Here is a 16465-nt window from a genome sequence, read left to right as displayed (position 1 = left end):
GGGCTCAGACTGGGTCCGATCTTGAGAATTTTGGGGTTGTCTTCTGAACCTATATTGACATCTTCAGTCGGATCTTGTACTAGAGTAGACGGTTTGTCTTGCTTCTGAATTGAGGAAAATTCTGGCAATTCTTGAAGAGATTGATCAAATTCTGCATAATCATCTGACTGCTTTGCAACCTTGCCATCTTCTGTGCTGGCTTTGACTCGGTGAATTGCTGTCGATTTCTGGAAAGCCTTTGGATTGAGAACGAGCTTCTTGATTGCTCAGGAATGCATTCTAAAATTTGGAGAAGAAACTTGATTCAGGAAAAATAACCCATCATAATACAAATAGCATTTGAAAAGAATCATGAATAAAATGACAATGAAATTGTGAAATGAGGAGATAGAGTAAAGAGATAGATGGCATCCAGATAGACAAAGAAACTTGGAATTTTATTGATTTTGAATTGATCAAAGACATTAATAGAATGAGACATTTATTTTGGAAAGAATAGAAAGGAAATACAAAGACGATTCTCAATGTGCCACCTTAACAAAAATAGTCTTCTTTTGCTGGCTCTCACCGGAGAACCCTAGTCCTGCTTTGTGGGGATGATGCTTTTGAATCACTGGTTTGATGCGACCATCTTCATTTTTCCCTAATCCTTTGAAGGGTTGATAACCATGCTTCAGAAGTAAATCGAATCCCTTTCTTGCTTTCATGAACTGCGGAAACAACAGATGATCTTTGAGAGTGTTGTAGTTGATCCGACCTCCCATCTTGAAGAATTTAGGACCTCTCCAATCGGGTCATGGCTACAGTGTGCAGAGATGACTCTGATGTCTGGAGTATTTTTAGACTTTCTCCGAGACTGATTTCTTCACTTTCCCTGATGCTGGGGATATCTGCTGTGAAGGTCGGTCGGGGGATCATGGGCTGCGCGAGCCTTTCTTCTGGGTCTTCTCCCAGTATAATTGTGATCATTCTACCTTTGAACCATTTTACGCATTGATGAAGGGTGGAAGATACTGCATTTGCATTAAGAATCTACGTCCTTTCGAGCAACAGATTATAGGTGGGTGGCACATTGACCACATGAAAAAGGACGGAATGCACTGAATAATTGATAAACACTTCTAGGAATATCTTGCCTTTAGCCGTTTGACCATGGTTGTCAAATCCATATATGGTGGTAGGATCTGGAATGTATTCCTCCTCTTTGATGCCAAATGCCTTTGCTGTAATTTCGGGACATATGTTGAGGCTGCTTCCTCCATCAACCAATACATGAGGTACTGTCATTCCTCTTACTCGAACAACGATGTACAGGGCATTATTATGAAAGGAGTGAGGCTTTGAAAGGTCCTCATCCGAGAAGGTGATTGGCACATTTGTCATGGCTAAATTCACAATTTGAGCCATGTCTTGGTGCTGGGTTTGACTTTAATTTTCTGCAGTAGTTCATCCAGTACTTGTTGATGCTTGCAAGAACTTTTAGCTAAGTCCAAAATTAAAACATTGGACAAAGCAGTTAGTGGCTTTTGAGTTCTCTTTTCTGGCATGGGCTTGATGAACTGATTAAGAAATTCAGGAATTCCTTTTAATTTCTTAGGGGATGACTTTATGGGTTCTTCAGATACTTTTAGCTTGCCAAATGCTGAAATTATGTCCATTTTCTTAGAGGTTGGGGTTGCTTGTCGCAACACTAACACCTGATGCTGAACTTGAAGATCTTGAAAGGAACACGACTTGATGTGTTCTTGAGGTAGGAATGGTTATTCGACTATTACTGCCGTGGTGTGCGAGGGAAATGGCTGATTGAGAATGTCCATTTTTTCTTCTTCACCTCCTTCCACCATAAGATTTTTGTCAATATGATCCTCCACAATATTCTTGAGAACGAAACAGTTCTCAGTGTTGTGTCCCACTGTCCTGTGGAACTTGCAGAATTGGTCTTTCCATTTCCCCATAGGCACAGGGGGATCGACCAGTCTTGGCAACTTGATTATTTCTGTTATCATCGCAAAATTTTACTTTTGCAAGTCAAACTGACCTTTGAAAAAGTTTTTGAAAATAACTCGCCTCCGTTTTAAAATGCAAGATAATTTTGAGGAATGGGACTCGCCTGTCAGTACGAGGTTCAACCGTTCTTGGCACCTTTACCAGGGGTAATTGAACCAAGGATCAATTGTGTGCTTAGCTTTGCTCAACTTGTCTAAATCGTGTTTTATTTCCTAAATGCGCAAAGAATCAGGCATGTGCTATGAATTTTCTGAAAATGCAGATTTGAAAACATGATGTTTGATTTGAGATTTGAAATACTTGGAAAATTCTTGGAAAAGAAGTCCTTTGAAAATCGTGAATCGTGATTGAGAGAATGTTTCTAAGAAAATGAAAATTGATTTCTAAAGAAATATAAGGGTTTTGTGAAAATCGATTCTAAGAAATTTGGAATAACTTTGGAAAAACTTGATTTCTCTATATTCAAACTTTGAAATATAACTTGAAAAATCAGGATTTTGAACTTGGAAAATGCTTGAAATATCATTGGAAAATCAATGTTTTGAGAAAATCGATTTTTGAATGACTTAGAAAATTGTGAGAAAATCGATTTCTATGAATTGAAATTGGAATTTGCAAATGAATGAAATGAATGAATATGGATTTAAAAGACTTGATTTTGAAAAATTAAGAAAATCCTTTTGTATTTTTGAGAAATGCAGTGCATTTGGAAGTTAGCCTAAGAGTGTAGGCTGAATGTGGCCAATACGAAGATCACAAATCTGGGTCTCATTCGTATTCTGACTATGGCCATAAATACAAATTCCACCGAGTTTGTCAACTCCATAAGAGCTAGTGCACGTGCCATTCGTGTAGACCATGGTGAATTTGTACTATGTGCATGAATAATGCATTCATCAGATATTAAAATTTGCAGAATCAAACTATATGCAATGCATCATATTCTATGCAGGAATTGAAATTCTTATTCAAAATTTAATTACAATTTACATCACTAATTGAATTTAAATATAGGAAATTAAAGAAAAGTAAAGTCTTCAATATCTCTGCCAAACTAGAAAACTTGTTAGTGAAGATATGTTGGCTTTTCTAGGTTTATCCAACAATATCTGGAAATTGCTGGATTTTGCTAGATATAAGCCTTTTTCCATGATTTCTTGATATAAACTTAATGAAATATGAAATAAAACTAAATAAATAATAAATATGAGATTTAAAAATTCGAAATTGGGGTCAAAATGACTAAAATACCCCTGATAGCAAGACTATGGCCTTGAAATCAGGGTTTTCAGAAAGATATTTTGTAAAATGCAAGTTTTGAAATTCAAATGAGGATAAATTAAACCAAATATGATATGACATGATTAAAAACATAAAAATTAGGGTTTTAGAATTTCGAAATTGAGGTCAAATGACCAAAATGCCCCTGATAGCAAGACTATGGCCTTGAAATCAGGGTTTTTCAGAAAATATTTTAGAAAAAACTTTGGGTTTAAATAAAGTTAAATAAACATAAAATTAATCATGAAGCATTCTAATATGATTCTAAACATGAACAAACCCTAAAAACATGAACTTATACACAAAAATCAAGAAATATCACAAAAATCACAATTTTGGCAGTGTTTCTGGATCCTGTAGGTACCCTGTTTTGTAATTTGATCCATTCAAGCATCAAATGGATTTCAAAATTCATAAAAATCGACACCTGCACTTGTTATAACCCTAAAACCATATTGGAATCATAAAATTGTATTTTTAACATTATTCCAATTCAAAATTACATTAAAACCCTAAAATAAGCTATTTTAACCCATAATCACAGGACAGTTTAAGTGTTAGACCCGAATCAGGGGTCAACCCACCATGAAAATTTCTAAAATTTTACAGAGGTAAACTAGACAGAAAAACAGAAATTTCCTTTTTTACAGATTGGAAAACCCATCTCTGATGAGGGAGAAACCCTTCCGGCAATCTGGACTTAAATATAACAAATCTAACATTGGTTAAAACAGATACTTCCGGTTAAAAATACAGAAAAAAATAGCAAACTTCATAAAAAATTCTTGACATTCCAGCAGTGATTAGTAGACATAAAAATAATAAACTTCCTTTTTTATAGATTATGATTTGGATCTATGGTTTGATATCTATGATCATTACAAGTCTGATTAGGGTTTTGGTAAACCCTAACGAGTTTTAAATTTAAAATCCGACTCTATGAGAGAGGAAAAATACTAAACAGAGTAAAAAAATTATCAAAATTTCACAGTAAATAGTCACATCAACATGCATCCACTGCACTTTACAGATTTTGAATCGAATATCAGATGAGAAAAATAACACAACTGCAAGTTGCCTATGAATTTCAATAACGATTCTAAATGATTTAAAATCACGGTTTAATCTTTTATTTTTCTGACAGAGTTCCCGAATCCCAAAACATCTGCTTTTCTTATAGTAGTTTACTGACATATTCGTGTATCACATATAAAAAAATCATAAATTTACAGTGAATACTTCAATATGAACTATCATGCTCTTTACTGATCTAAGCTTGAAACACACAGAAATTTAATAAAACTTAACAAAACATGCATTAATCAATGAAAACAAATAAAATAATATCCAAACAATAAAACGAAATTAATTTATATGCTGGAACACATGTAATAAACATGAATAAGTAAAAAAATAAATAAAACATAAGGAATCCATGGCTGGAATTGCTTTCACCTTTGAAATCATGGATTTAACCCATTTAACGGGTAAATCTCATGTTTCTTTGGTTAAGAACGTAGAAAACATACCTTTCATCGATTCTAATGGATTAGAATCCTGGAAAACAGCATGGAATAGGTTTAGATCATCTTCTTGGATTGAACTTGAGGTTTTTGATGGTGATTCCATGGTTTAAACCATGAAAATGGAGGCTCCCATGGTGAAATCTATTGAAAAATCATAAAAAATAATAAAAACTATCAAAAAAATACTAAGGAATCCTACCTTGGATGGTGCAGCAATGGAGGGAGCAGCTGGGAGGTGAGATAAGGTCCAAGAAACTACTGAAAAAGCCTTAGGGGTCGACCTCCCCTCTAGCCTCTTTAAATAGAAAAAAATTAGGTTAAAAAAAAGCTAATTAATTCCAATTTTGTCCCTTTTAAAAACCTATCTCAAACAATTAGTGGGGGGAAATTTTTCCTAATTGAATTTGACTCTTGACCTTCCTAATTAAGCCCCTAACTAACCTAAGACTGCTAATTAGACCTTTAATTGACCTAAAGACCCCAAATGTGGCTCCATTTGGGTTTTTCAAAAACCTAATTTTTTAAACCTTTAAAATCAAAGTTAGAAACTAGAGTGAAGATAAGGGTTTTTAAAATTAAATTTTGACTCACCTAGACATCTAACCTAGGTAGTACATTGACTAATCCTAGTCTAACCCTGACTTTTATAAATGTGGCACCACATTGAGTGGGCCCCACTTAAATTTTCAAAAACGATTTTAAAGCTCGAAATTGAGAGAATTTTCAAAAGATCTTCAAAAGTAATCTTGAAATTAAAAGTTTTGAAATGGCATAGAGTTCCAACTGGGTCAGAACTCATCTGAATGTGGGGCCAACTGAGTGGGCCCCACATCAGAGTTTTGAAAATTTGAAATAAATACTGAAAATCACTTTGAAAATGGGTTAAAATCAACAATTGAAATTCAGAATTTTTGACAATAGAGTCTCTAGCGAACTGAAACTCCGAGCTAGAGTCCTGAAATTTTAGGACTCTGAGATTTTGGATTTTAAAAGCCAAATTAAGGAGTTTTTGAAAGATTTTATCAAAAATGGTAAAATAAGGCAGAAAATGCAGTCAGGGTTAGAGTCCTAACTCAATCGAAACTCTAAAATAGAGTCCTGAATTAACTGGACTCTGCAAAATAACCTAATTTTTGAAAAACAAATAAAAATGAATGAAAATAGAGGTGAAAATAAACTCCAGAATAGACTCTTGACTGGATTAGGACTCTGGAACAGAGTCCTGATCGGACTGAAACTCTAGATTTTTTTTTTGTATTTTCTGAAAAACAGATAAAAGAACTTGTGAAAATAGTGAAAACAATAACAAGTATTGAAATAAAACAGAGTTCTGATTCAATTAAGACTCTGGGGACAGAGTCCTAATTGAACTAAGACTCTCAGATTTTTGGATTTTCTGAGAAAACAAATGAGAGAATTTTGAAAAACAGTTAAAAACAGGATAAAATTGAAGTTTTGGTTCAGAGTCCTGATCTGATTAGGACTCTGAGAAAGAGTCCGGATTCGATCAGAACTCTAAGAATTTTTGGTTTTTTGATAAGTAAATGATGAAATTTAAGCAAAGCTTTTGAAAACCAGTGAAAATGAAGTGCGAAAACCAACTTTGGATAGAGTCCTAATTCGATCAGGACTCTGGGGTAGAGTCCTGATTTGATCAGGACTCTGGGATAAAACCTCAAAATTTTGAAATTCTTTGATAAAAGTGTAACAGTTTTGATAGATGGAAAGATTTTTGAAAGATTCTCTCAAAATTGAAATCAGGATCAGAGTCCTGATCCAACTAGGACTCTCTGAACAGAGTCCTATTTTGACTGAAACTCTGAGTTTTGACTCATTTTGAAAGATTTGGTTAAAAACAAGTAAAAATAGTGACAAAAGACAAAGTCCTAGTCCAACTGAAACTCTGAAGAAGAGTCCTAATCCGACTGAGATTCTTGAAGAAGAGTCTTAATCCAACTAGGACATCGGGATTTTGGCCAAAACGGAAGATTTTGAAAGGTTTTCTCCAAAAACAGGTAAAAAAAGTAGTAAAAAGTAGAGTTCTGATCCGACTGGGACTCTGGAAAAAGACTCCTTATCCAACTAGGACTCTAAGATTTTGGCCAAAATGGAGGAAATGGATAAGGGATATCACCATAACTGGTTTAAAATCAGAATGGTGTTTTAAAAAGGTTCAAAAAGATTCAAACAGATGAAAATACAGAGTCTTGATCAAACTAGGACTCTAAAATTTTTGAGATTTTTGATAAATGAAGGAATCCAGAAGCGACACCACCTGAATGGGTCTCATCTGAGAATTGAAATCAGTTGAAAATTGAGTTTAAAACGAATCAAGATTGTTTTCTTAGAAAAATATTTCAAAAAATATGGTCCTGGGGGTTGGCAAGTGACAGAATGTTGATTAAAAACCCAGGTTTTAAAATTGATTTTGAAAGAAAAGTTTTAAAACTCGAATCTAGATTAAATATTTTGAAAACAAGAGTGCTGGATCTCGAAAATGAGATGTAATGACATGCAATGCAATGAAATGGTATGCTGAATACATGCAATGATATGCAATGACACATGAAATATATAAACACTAGATGAGGGTAAAAATTTAGGGTGTTTACAGATGCCCCTCTTTGCTACTAAGACGGTATAGGGCCGAGCTTAGTGGCAAAGAAAAACACACCAAATTTGGACTATAAAAAAAAAATGCCCCAGTTAGGAGAATCCGACTGGGTGTGAAAGAATTAATTCATATGATGATGGTAGACATGGAATGGAGAATAAAGAAGAAGATTCACCTCATCGAAATGAGGCTCAAGCTTAGCCCTTAACCTGGATGGGACGGGAAATGAAATACCTCATAAGAATGAGGCTCAAGTTTAACCCCTTGACCTGATCGGGGATGATACCTCATGAAAAAATGAAGCTCAGGCTTAACCCTTAACCTAAAAGGGGACGATACCTCATAGAAAAATGAGGTTCAGGTTTAACCCCTTGACCTGATCGGGGACGATACCTCGTGGAAAAATGAGGCTCAGGCTTTACTCTTAACCTGAAAGGGGACGATACCTCGTGAAAAAATGAGGTTCAGGTTTAACCTTTAACCTGAAATGGGACAATACCTCATGAAAAAAATGAGGCTCAGGCTTAACCCTTAACCTGAAAGGGAATGATACCTCGTGGAAAAACGAGTCTCAGGCTTAACCCTTAACATGAAAGTGGACAATACCTCGTGGAAAAACGAGGCTCAGGCTTAACCCTTAACCTGAAAGGGGACGATACCTCGTGGAAAAACGAGGTTCAGGCTTAACCCTTAACCTGAAAGGGGACAATAAACAAAATCCTCAAATGAAGAAACCATGATGGGGCCTTCGGATTTTACACAATAAATCCGAGAGGGGTTTGCAAAAGGAAGAAAGGGGGTTCCCTAAAGCTTGAAAAGGGATTGATCTTGGACGTCTCATTACTAAGACTAAATGACTTTTAAGACATATGATCTTTTGCAAAAAAAATCAGGTTTAACCCTTACCCTGAACGGGAACTGTCTATGGTGGGACAGTGGGAAACACATGGAAGTGTGCAAATCTGAGAGCCCAGACGCTCATATCAAAACAAGAAGGGAAGGATTGATCAGATCAAAACAAGCAGTCTTTTGATGAGGCATGGTTGATAAGAAACAAAACAGATTCACCTGTCAAAGAAGAATCGCAGTTGATGTCGGCTTTCAAATGACGTCTGGTGGGAGTGATTGATCAACAAAATCTTTGAGAGGAACAAGTGGAGACGCTGTAGATGTTGGCTTCCAAATGCTTTAAAAATGACGTCCAGCGGGAGGAAGATATTATCCAGCATCGTGGCGGAGAACTAATGCAACAGAAACACTTTATGCGATGCAAACAATGTGCCTTCTATGATCAAGGTCGTTGGTAGTGGCCAAAACAATCGGCAGTAACAACCCACCAAAAGGGATGTCGAGTTTCCACGGATTTTAGGCAAGAGTGAAGAGACGAGGAGGAGTTCATCTGCTACAGAAATAGAAGATGATGCAGTGGATGACGGCAGGTGAGAAGAGGCTGACGCAAACTTCGTTGGCTGAAGAGGCACCCTGTCACGGCAAGAGGATTCCGACGAGGAGGAGTTCGTCCGACACTCCGAGGGGTTTTTTGGAAGAGACAGAGGAGAAAGAGAGAGAGGGTTTCTTTTATGAAAAGGGAAAAACTGACGGGCATAAAAACGAAAAGGTGCGTAAAAAAAAACTGGTGTTAAAAAAGGATAAAAAAAAATCCAAGGGGTATCGGGTCCCTTCAGTTGAAATTTAAAAAAAAACATCAGTCGACTAGAATTTTATCGGTCGACCAATAAGGTATGATTCCTTCAGTAAAAATTTTTAAAACATCAGTCGACTAGAAGTTTATCGGTCGACTAATAAGGTGCGATTTTGAGATTTTGTTCAAAAATTAGCATTTTAAAAACAAATTTTATAAATCTAAAAGTGAGCAAATGCCTAGTTCTCTCCTAATTCTCATAAAATCTTCATTTTAAGTGGTTTAGTGAAGATATTGGCATCTTGTTCATTAGTGGATATAAAATTTAACGAAATATCTCCTTTTAACACATGATCTCTTAAGAAATGATGTTTAACTTCAATATGCTTAGTTTTTGAGTGTTGAATAGGATTTTTCGAAAGATTTATGGCACTAGTGTTATCACAATAAATAGTTGTTGCGGAGTAATTCAAACCAAAATCTTTTAAGGTTTGTTTCATCCATAGTACTTGTGAACACGCAAAACTAGCCACTATATATTCTGCTTCAGTTGTTGAAAGTGACATTGAATTTTGCTTTTTAGTAAACCAAGAGACTAAGGAATTTCCTAAGAAATGACAAGTTCCACTAATACTCTTGCGATCAGATTTACTTCCTGCAAAATCTGTATCACTATATGAAACTAAATCAAAGGAAGATGATTTTTGGTAAAACAAACCAAAATTTGAAGTATCTTTCAAGTAATGAAGAATTTGTTTTACTGCAATTAAATGAGATTCCTTTGGATTAGCTTGAAATATAGCACACATACAAACACTAAACATTATATCAGGTCGACTAGCAGTTAAGTATAATAGAGATCCGATCATACCTCTGTAGAGCTTAGTATCTACATTTTTACCATTTTCATCTTTATCAAGAGAAATAGTTGTACTCATAGGATTTTTTCTTGATTTCGATGAGTCCATCCCAAATCTCTTAAGAAGTTCTTTTATATACTTAGCCTGGTTGATGAAGATTCCTTCTTCAGTTTGCTTTGTTTTGAATGACTTTGCCATTTTCGTCCAGCTTATTTCGGAAGACCCATCTTGTTCCAATTACTGGATGATCCTTTGGTCTATCAACTAGATCCCATACATCATTCTTAGTAAATTGGTTAAGTTCTTCAGACATGGCCAAAAGCCAAAAATCATCATCACAAGCCTCATTGATATTCTTTGGTTCTATTTTGGATATGAAAGCAATATTTGTAATATATTGCAATATATTGTAATTGCCTTCTAGTTTGGACACCACGCTTTATTTCTCCAATAACTTGTTCATGTGGATGATTGGGAACTTCTTTCCAAACCGGTTGAAGAGGAACATTTTCTTGAGAAGTACTCTCTATCAAAGGTTTTTCTTGAAGTATTACTTTTTTTCCTTCGCTTGGAGGAATAACCTGCTCACAATTCTCATCAAATGCAACATGTAAAGATTCTTCAATGCAAGATGTTCTTTTATTAAAAACACAATAAGCTTTACTTCTAGAAGAATATCCAAGAAATATTGATTCATTTGATTTTGAATCAAATTTATCAAGATTATCTTTGGTATTTAACAAGAAGCATTTACTACCAAAAATTTTGAAATATGAGATCGTTTGTATACGATTATAATACAATTCAAAACATGTTTTATGTAAGATTGGTCAAATAAGAACACGGTTTAAAACATAACATGCTGTATTTATTGCTTCAGCCCAAAAGTATTTTGGTAAATTTTTATCTTGAAGCATGGTTCTAGCATATTCTTGCAAAGTTCTATTCTTTCTTTCAACAACTCCATTTTGTGGAGCCGCTCTAGGAAAAGCAAAGTTGTGAGATATACCATGTAAATCACAATACTTTAGAAAAGATTCATTTTCAAATTCACCACCATGATCACTACAAATTTTAATAATAGATGTAGATTTTTCATTTGTAATTCTTCTACAAAGTTTGAAAAATTCAGAAAAAACATTATTTTTGCTTTTAAGAAAAATCACCCATGTGAATCAAGAATAATCATCTACTATAACAAAAGCATACTTGCTACTATTCAAACTTTGAATTCTAGATGGTCCAAATAGATCTAAATGTAAAAGTTCAAGAGGACATTTTATTGAAACTATATCTTTTGCTTTAAAAGAACTCTTGATTTGTTTACCCATTTGGCAAGCATCACATAAATGATCCTTCTTCTATAGTATTCTAGGTAGGCCTCTAACAAGATCATTCTTGGATAACTTGAAAATAATTTTAAAGTTAACATGTCTAAGTCTCTTGTGCCATAACCATTGAATTTCATTTGAAACAATAAGACATTTTTCATTAAAAGTGGGTAGCTCATCTAGATAAAGTTCATACACATTGTTCCTTCTTTTACCTTTAAAAATGATCTTTTTAGATTGAAAATCAGAATTTAAGCATAAATCATGTTCAAAAGAAACAAGAAAACCTTTATCACATAATTGACTAATGGATAATAAATTATGCATTAAACCATCTACTAAAAGAATATTTTCTATCAAGGAAAATTTTGGATTACCAATGTTACCGATACCGATTACTTTTCCCTTATTATTGTCACCAAAGGTGACAGTTCCTCCATCCTTACTTTGAAGAGTGGAAAATAACTCCGGCCTTCCAGTCATATGTTTGGAACACCAGCTGTCCAAGATCCATTTGCTCCTTATTTTGTGTACCTACAACAAAATTAGAAGACAAAGCATTTGACCCCTTTCTATTTTTGGGTCTATGAGAGTTAGTCTTAGGAACCCATATCCATTTGGACTTTGGTTTCCTTTGATAATAAATATTCTTTCTATAAAAAGATGTAGCATTTCTAGAGTAATCATGTCTAGGCTTATAAGCATTATAAGTTCCATGATTAGATGCATTTCTATTATAACTAAAAAATTTAGTTCTTTGAACAAATGGTTGAGAATATTGTCTTTGATTCTTCACCACATAGTTTGGTCTATTTTGAGTATCAAAGAAGCTATATCCCAATCCGGTTTTATTAACCGAGCATCTTTGATAACCAAGAAGTCTTTCTAGATTCTCTTGTCCATTTGTGAATTTGGTCACTATAGAAAGAAGATCATTTGATTTTTCTTTTAGACTAGTTATTTCTTTTTGTAATAGATTGGTTCTAATTCCAATTTCTTTTATCTCAAATACTTGACAATAGTTTTCCTTCTTGAGATATTCTATCTCTTGAAGTAACACTTTGTTTTGAGAGTCAAGAGTTGAATTTTCAGTTTTTAACTCTTTGTTTTTAGAACTTAGACTCTTAAATTTAGCATATAAATCATTAAATGCTTCTAATAAATCATCATACTCAAATTGACTTACCGAGTCTTCTTGAGCTACAAAACACATGTTGGCGACTTCTTCATTTGATTCTTCATCGGAAGAGAAGTCACTATCATCCCAACATGCATGAAATGTATTTTTCTTCTTGAATTGGTCCTTGGGCTTGATTTTGAGAAGAGGACAATCTTTCTTGATGTGTTCTGCCTTTTTGCAGTTAAAACACTTGACTTCATTAAGATTGAAAGAATCTGCTTTCTTTATCTTTCTTTGAAATCTTTCCTTTTGATGAATCTTTTGAATTGCCTTGTAATGAGGGCAATATCTTCATCTTCATCTTCTTCTAAATTTTCAGAGTCAAAAGTAGCCTTAAAAGCAAGAGATTTCTTCTTGGGTTCTTCTTCTTGTCTGTCTTGAAGTTGGACTTCATATGCCATTAAGTTACCAACCAAATCTTAAAGAGTGAGAGTGTTTAAATCATTTGCTTCCTCAATAGCTGTGGTTTTTCTCTCCCATTCAGGAGTTAAACACCTTAGGATTTTTCTGACTAAATCCACTTGTGAATATTCTTTTTCAAGGGATTTTAGAGTGTTAGTGATATCAGTCATTCTTGTTACCATGTCCGATATAGATTCATTTTGCTTCATTTTAAACAATTCAAATTTATGAACTAAAGAAGCGATTTTAGATTCCTTTACTTTTGACGTACCTTCGTGAGTCACGAGAAGAGTATGCCAGATTTCATTTGTTGTAGGGCATTGAGAGATGCGATTGAACTCTACCTTGTCAACGGCACAATACAATGCATTCATAGCTTTGGCATTAAGTGAAGCAGTCTTCTTTTCTTCATCGGTCCATTGACTGAAATCAGTTGATGGTATTTGGTATTTTTCTGAAACAACTCTCCAAATTTCGAGATTCATGGATTGTAAAAATATTGTCATTCTCACTTTTCAGTATTCATAGTTTGTTCCGTCGAAGAGAGGAGGATGAACAAAAGAGCATCCTTCTTTGTGTTGAGATGATGTTGTTGCCATGCTAGATGATGGTAAGATCAAAATATAGCTAACCTACTCTGATACCAAATGAAAGTACAGTAGGATCGAGGCAACGAGCATTAGAGGGGGGTGAATAGTGCTTTTAAATATTGTCTTCGGAATTTTGACGGATTTTAAAAATTCACAAAGCAATCACATAAAGAACACAAGAATTTATCCTGGTCCGGTCTTCCAGACCTACATCCAGTCCCCAAGAAAAACCAGCTTGAGATTTCCACTATCAACCTTATGTAACTACAAGATCATACACAGACCAAATCCAGTCTCACTTTCAGTAACACACCTACTGAAAGCAAACAACTCCTTTAAACCACGGAGTTCTTCATTTTACAAAAAATTGAATTAAGTAACAACTTACAAACAACCTACGAGCCCTTCTTATGAATGCTAATGAGATGCAATTGGCTTTTGAGGTTGTTGAAATACTCAACTCACAAATTCATTGTCTCTCAATGGAATTTGAGTGAAAAACTGAAGTGAAAAATATCAAGTGAGTGAGAAAATGAATATGAGTGAAAAACAAAGAGTAATTCAATTGGATTGCATTCAATTCGATGTTTTTGAATGTAGAATGCACTCATATTTATAGTTGAAAGATTCCATACGTTGAGAGTATGAAAGGGTGTCAAAACAGTTCATTTTGAACGATCAAAACGTTTGAAAAAAGAAAAGACACTCCTTTTAAAAGTTTCAGGAAAAACAGCAAAATTAGTCGACTGGAACAGTAGTTAGTCGGCTGATATTTAACTATTAGTAGACTGACAGTTATCGTCGGTCGACTAATGTGTTTATCAAGCTGTTTAAAAATCTGAAGTTTTGAAACTTAGTCGACTAGAGAAAAAGTTAGTCGACTGATAATATCATCAGTAGACTGAAAAACCTTTCAGTCGACTGTTGCTAAATATTTCTGAAAATACATGTTTTGTACGGTCGACTGATAAAATCATTAGTCAATTGCTGCTAAAGTTTCCAGAAAACAGACATTCTGTCCGGTCGACTGATAAAACCTTCGGTCGACTAATTTAACAAAAATGACATTTTGTTTAGAAAATTTGGCGCGAAAAGATTAGTCGACTGGTGAGTCTATTGGTCGACTAATAAACACGAAAAATTAAATAAGGAGTTTTCTAAAAAGATTTTCATGAAGGGTTCTTTTAGAAAAGTTTTTCCAAAAACTTTTTAGGAGAAATGCAACCGAAATATGCACTCTAAGTAAGACTCTTACAAGAATCTAAGACTTTTAATGAATTTTACATTTGCACACTAGTCTTCAAAGATTCTTTATCGAATTCTTCAATTCTTGTCATCTTTCTTCATTGCCTTAGCTGAAATGCAGTTGATTCACTTGTTCATCATCAAAACCTTGTACTTGAAGTATCATGTACGACTTCATTGTCGTAACATAGAACTCTGTATTTTCATCTTTTTGAATATTTTCAAAACTCCATTCTGATTTAAACCAGATGTGGTCATATCCTTGTCCATTCTTGGCCAAAATTTCAGAATCTCAGTCCAATCAGGACTCTTTTTCCAGAATCCAAGTTGGATCAGGACTCTTTTTCTAGAGTTCTAGTCGGATCAAAACTCTATTTTTTACTACCCTTTTCACCTATTTTTGAGAAAACCTATCAAAATCCTTTGTTTTTGGCCAAAATTATAGAGTCTCAGTCAAATTAGGACTCTTTCTCAGAGTCTTAATCGAATCAGGACTCTATCTTTCATCGTTATTCTTACCCGTTTTTAATCAAATCTTTCAAAATCTTTCAAAGAGAAGTCAAAAACTCAGAGTTTTGGTTGAACCATGACTCTGTTTGAAGAGTCACAGTTGGATTAAGACTCTGACCCTGATTTCAATTTTGAGAGAATCTTTCAAAAATCCTTCTATTTATCTCTTAAGGAATCAAAATTGTTATACCTTTATCATGGAATTTCAAAATTTTGGGATTTTATCCCAGAGTCCTGATCGAATCAGGACTCTATCCAAAGTTTGTTTTCTCACTTCATTTTCACTGGTTTTCAAAAGCTTTGTTTAAATCTCATCATTTGTTTCTCAGAAAACCAAAAATTTTCAGAGTCTTAGTCGAATTAGGACTCTTATTTAGAGTCCTAATTAGATCAGGACTCTGAACCAAACTTCAATTCTATCTAGTTTTCACTTGTTTTTCAAAATCCTCTCATTTATTTTCTCAGAAAATCCAAAATTCTAAGAGTCCTAGTCCAATCAGAACTCTGTCCCCATAATCCCAGTTGGATTAGGGTTTTGTTTTGATTTCAATATTTGTTATTGTTTTCACAAGTTCTTTCATCTATTTTTTAGAAAATACCAAAAAAATCTAAAGTTTCAGTCCGATCAAGATTTTGTCCTAGAGTCCTAATCCAGTTAGGAGTCTGTTCTGAAGTTGGCTTTTACTTCCATTTTCATTCATTTTCATTTATTTTCAAAAATTAGGTCATTTTGTAGAGTCTCAGTTGATTCAGGACTCTATCTCAGAGTTTTGGTTGAGTTAGGAGACTAACCCTGACTGTATTTTCTGACTTATTTTCATTAGTTCCGATAAAATCTTTCAAAAACTTCTTCATTTGGCTTTTAAAATCCCAAAATCTTAGAGTCCTAAAGTTTCAGGACTCTAGCTCAGAGTTCCAGTTCGATTAGGACTCTATTTTCAAGCCTTTAAATTTTATTTATTGATTTTAACCCCTTTTCAAAGCTATTTTCAGTCTTTATTTTAAATTTTCAAAACTTCGATGTGGGGCCCACCCAGTTGGTGCCATATCCAGAGGAGTTCTGACTCAGTCAAGACTCTGTACCATTTCAAAACTTTTGATCTCAAAGTCTACTTTTGAATATCTTTTGAAAAACCTCTCATTTTCAAGTTTTAAAATTGTTTTTGAAAATTCAAGTGGGGCCCACTCGGGGTGGCGTCACATTTGAAAAAGTCAGGGTTAGACCAGGGTTAGTCAGTGTCCTAGTTAGTTTAGAGGTTTAGAAGAGTCAAAAATAA

Source organism: Nuphar pumila, chromosome 1 (genome assembly GCF_984573655.1).
Source record: "Nuphar pumila chromosome 1, dmNupPumi1.hap1.1, whole genome shotgun sequence".
Classification (NCBI taxonomy): Eukaryota; Viridiplantae; Streptophyta; class Magnoliopsida; order Nymphaeales; family Nymphaeaceae; genus Nuphar; species Nuphar pumila.
This window is presented reverse-complemented; position numbering follows the sequence as displayed.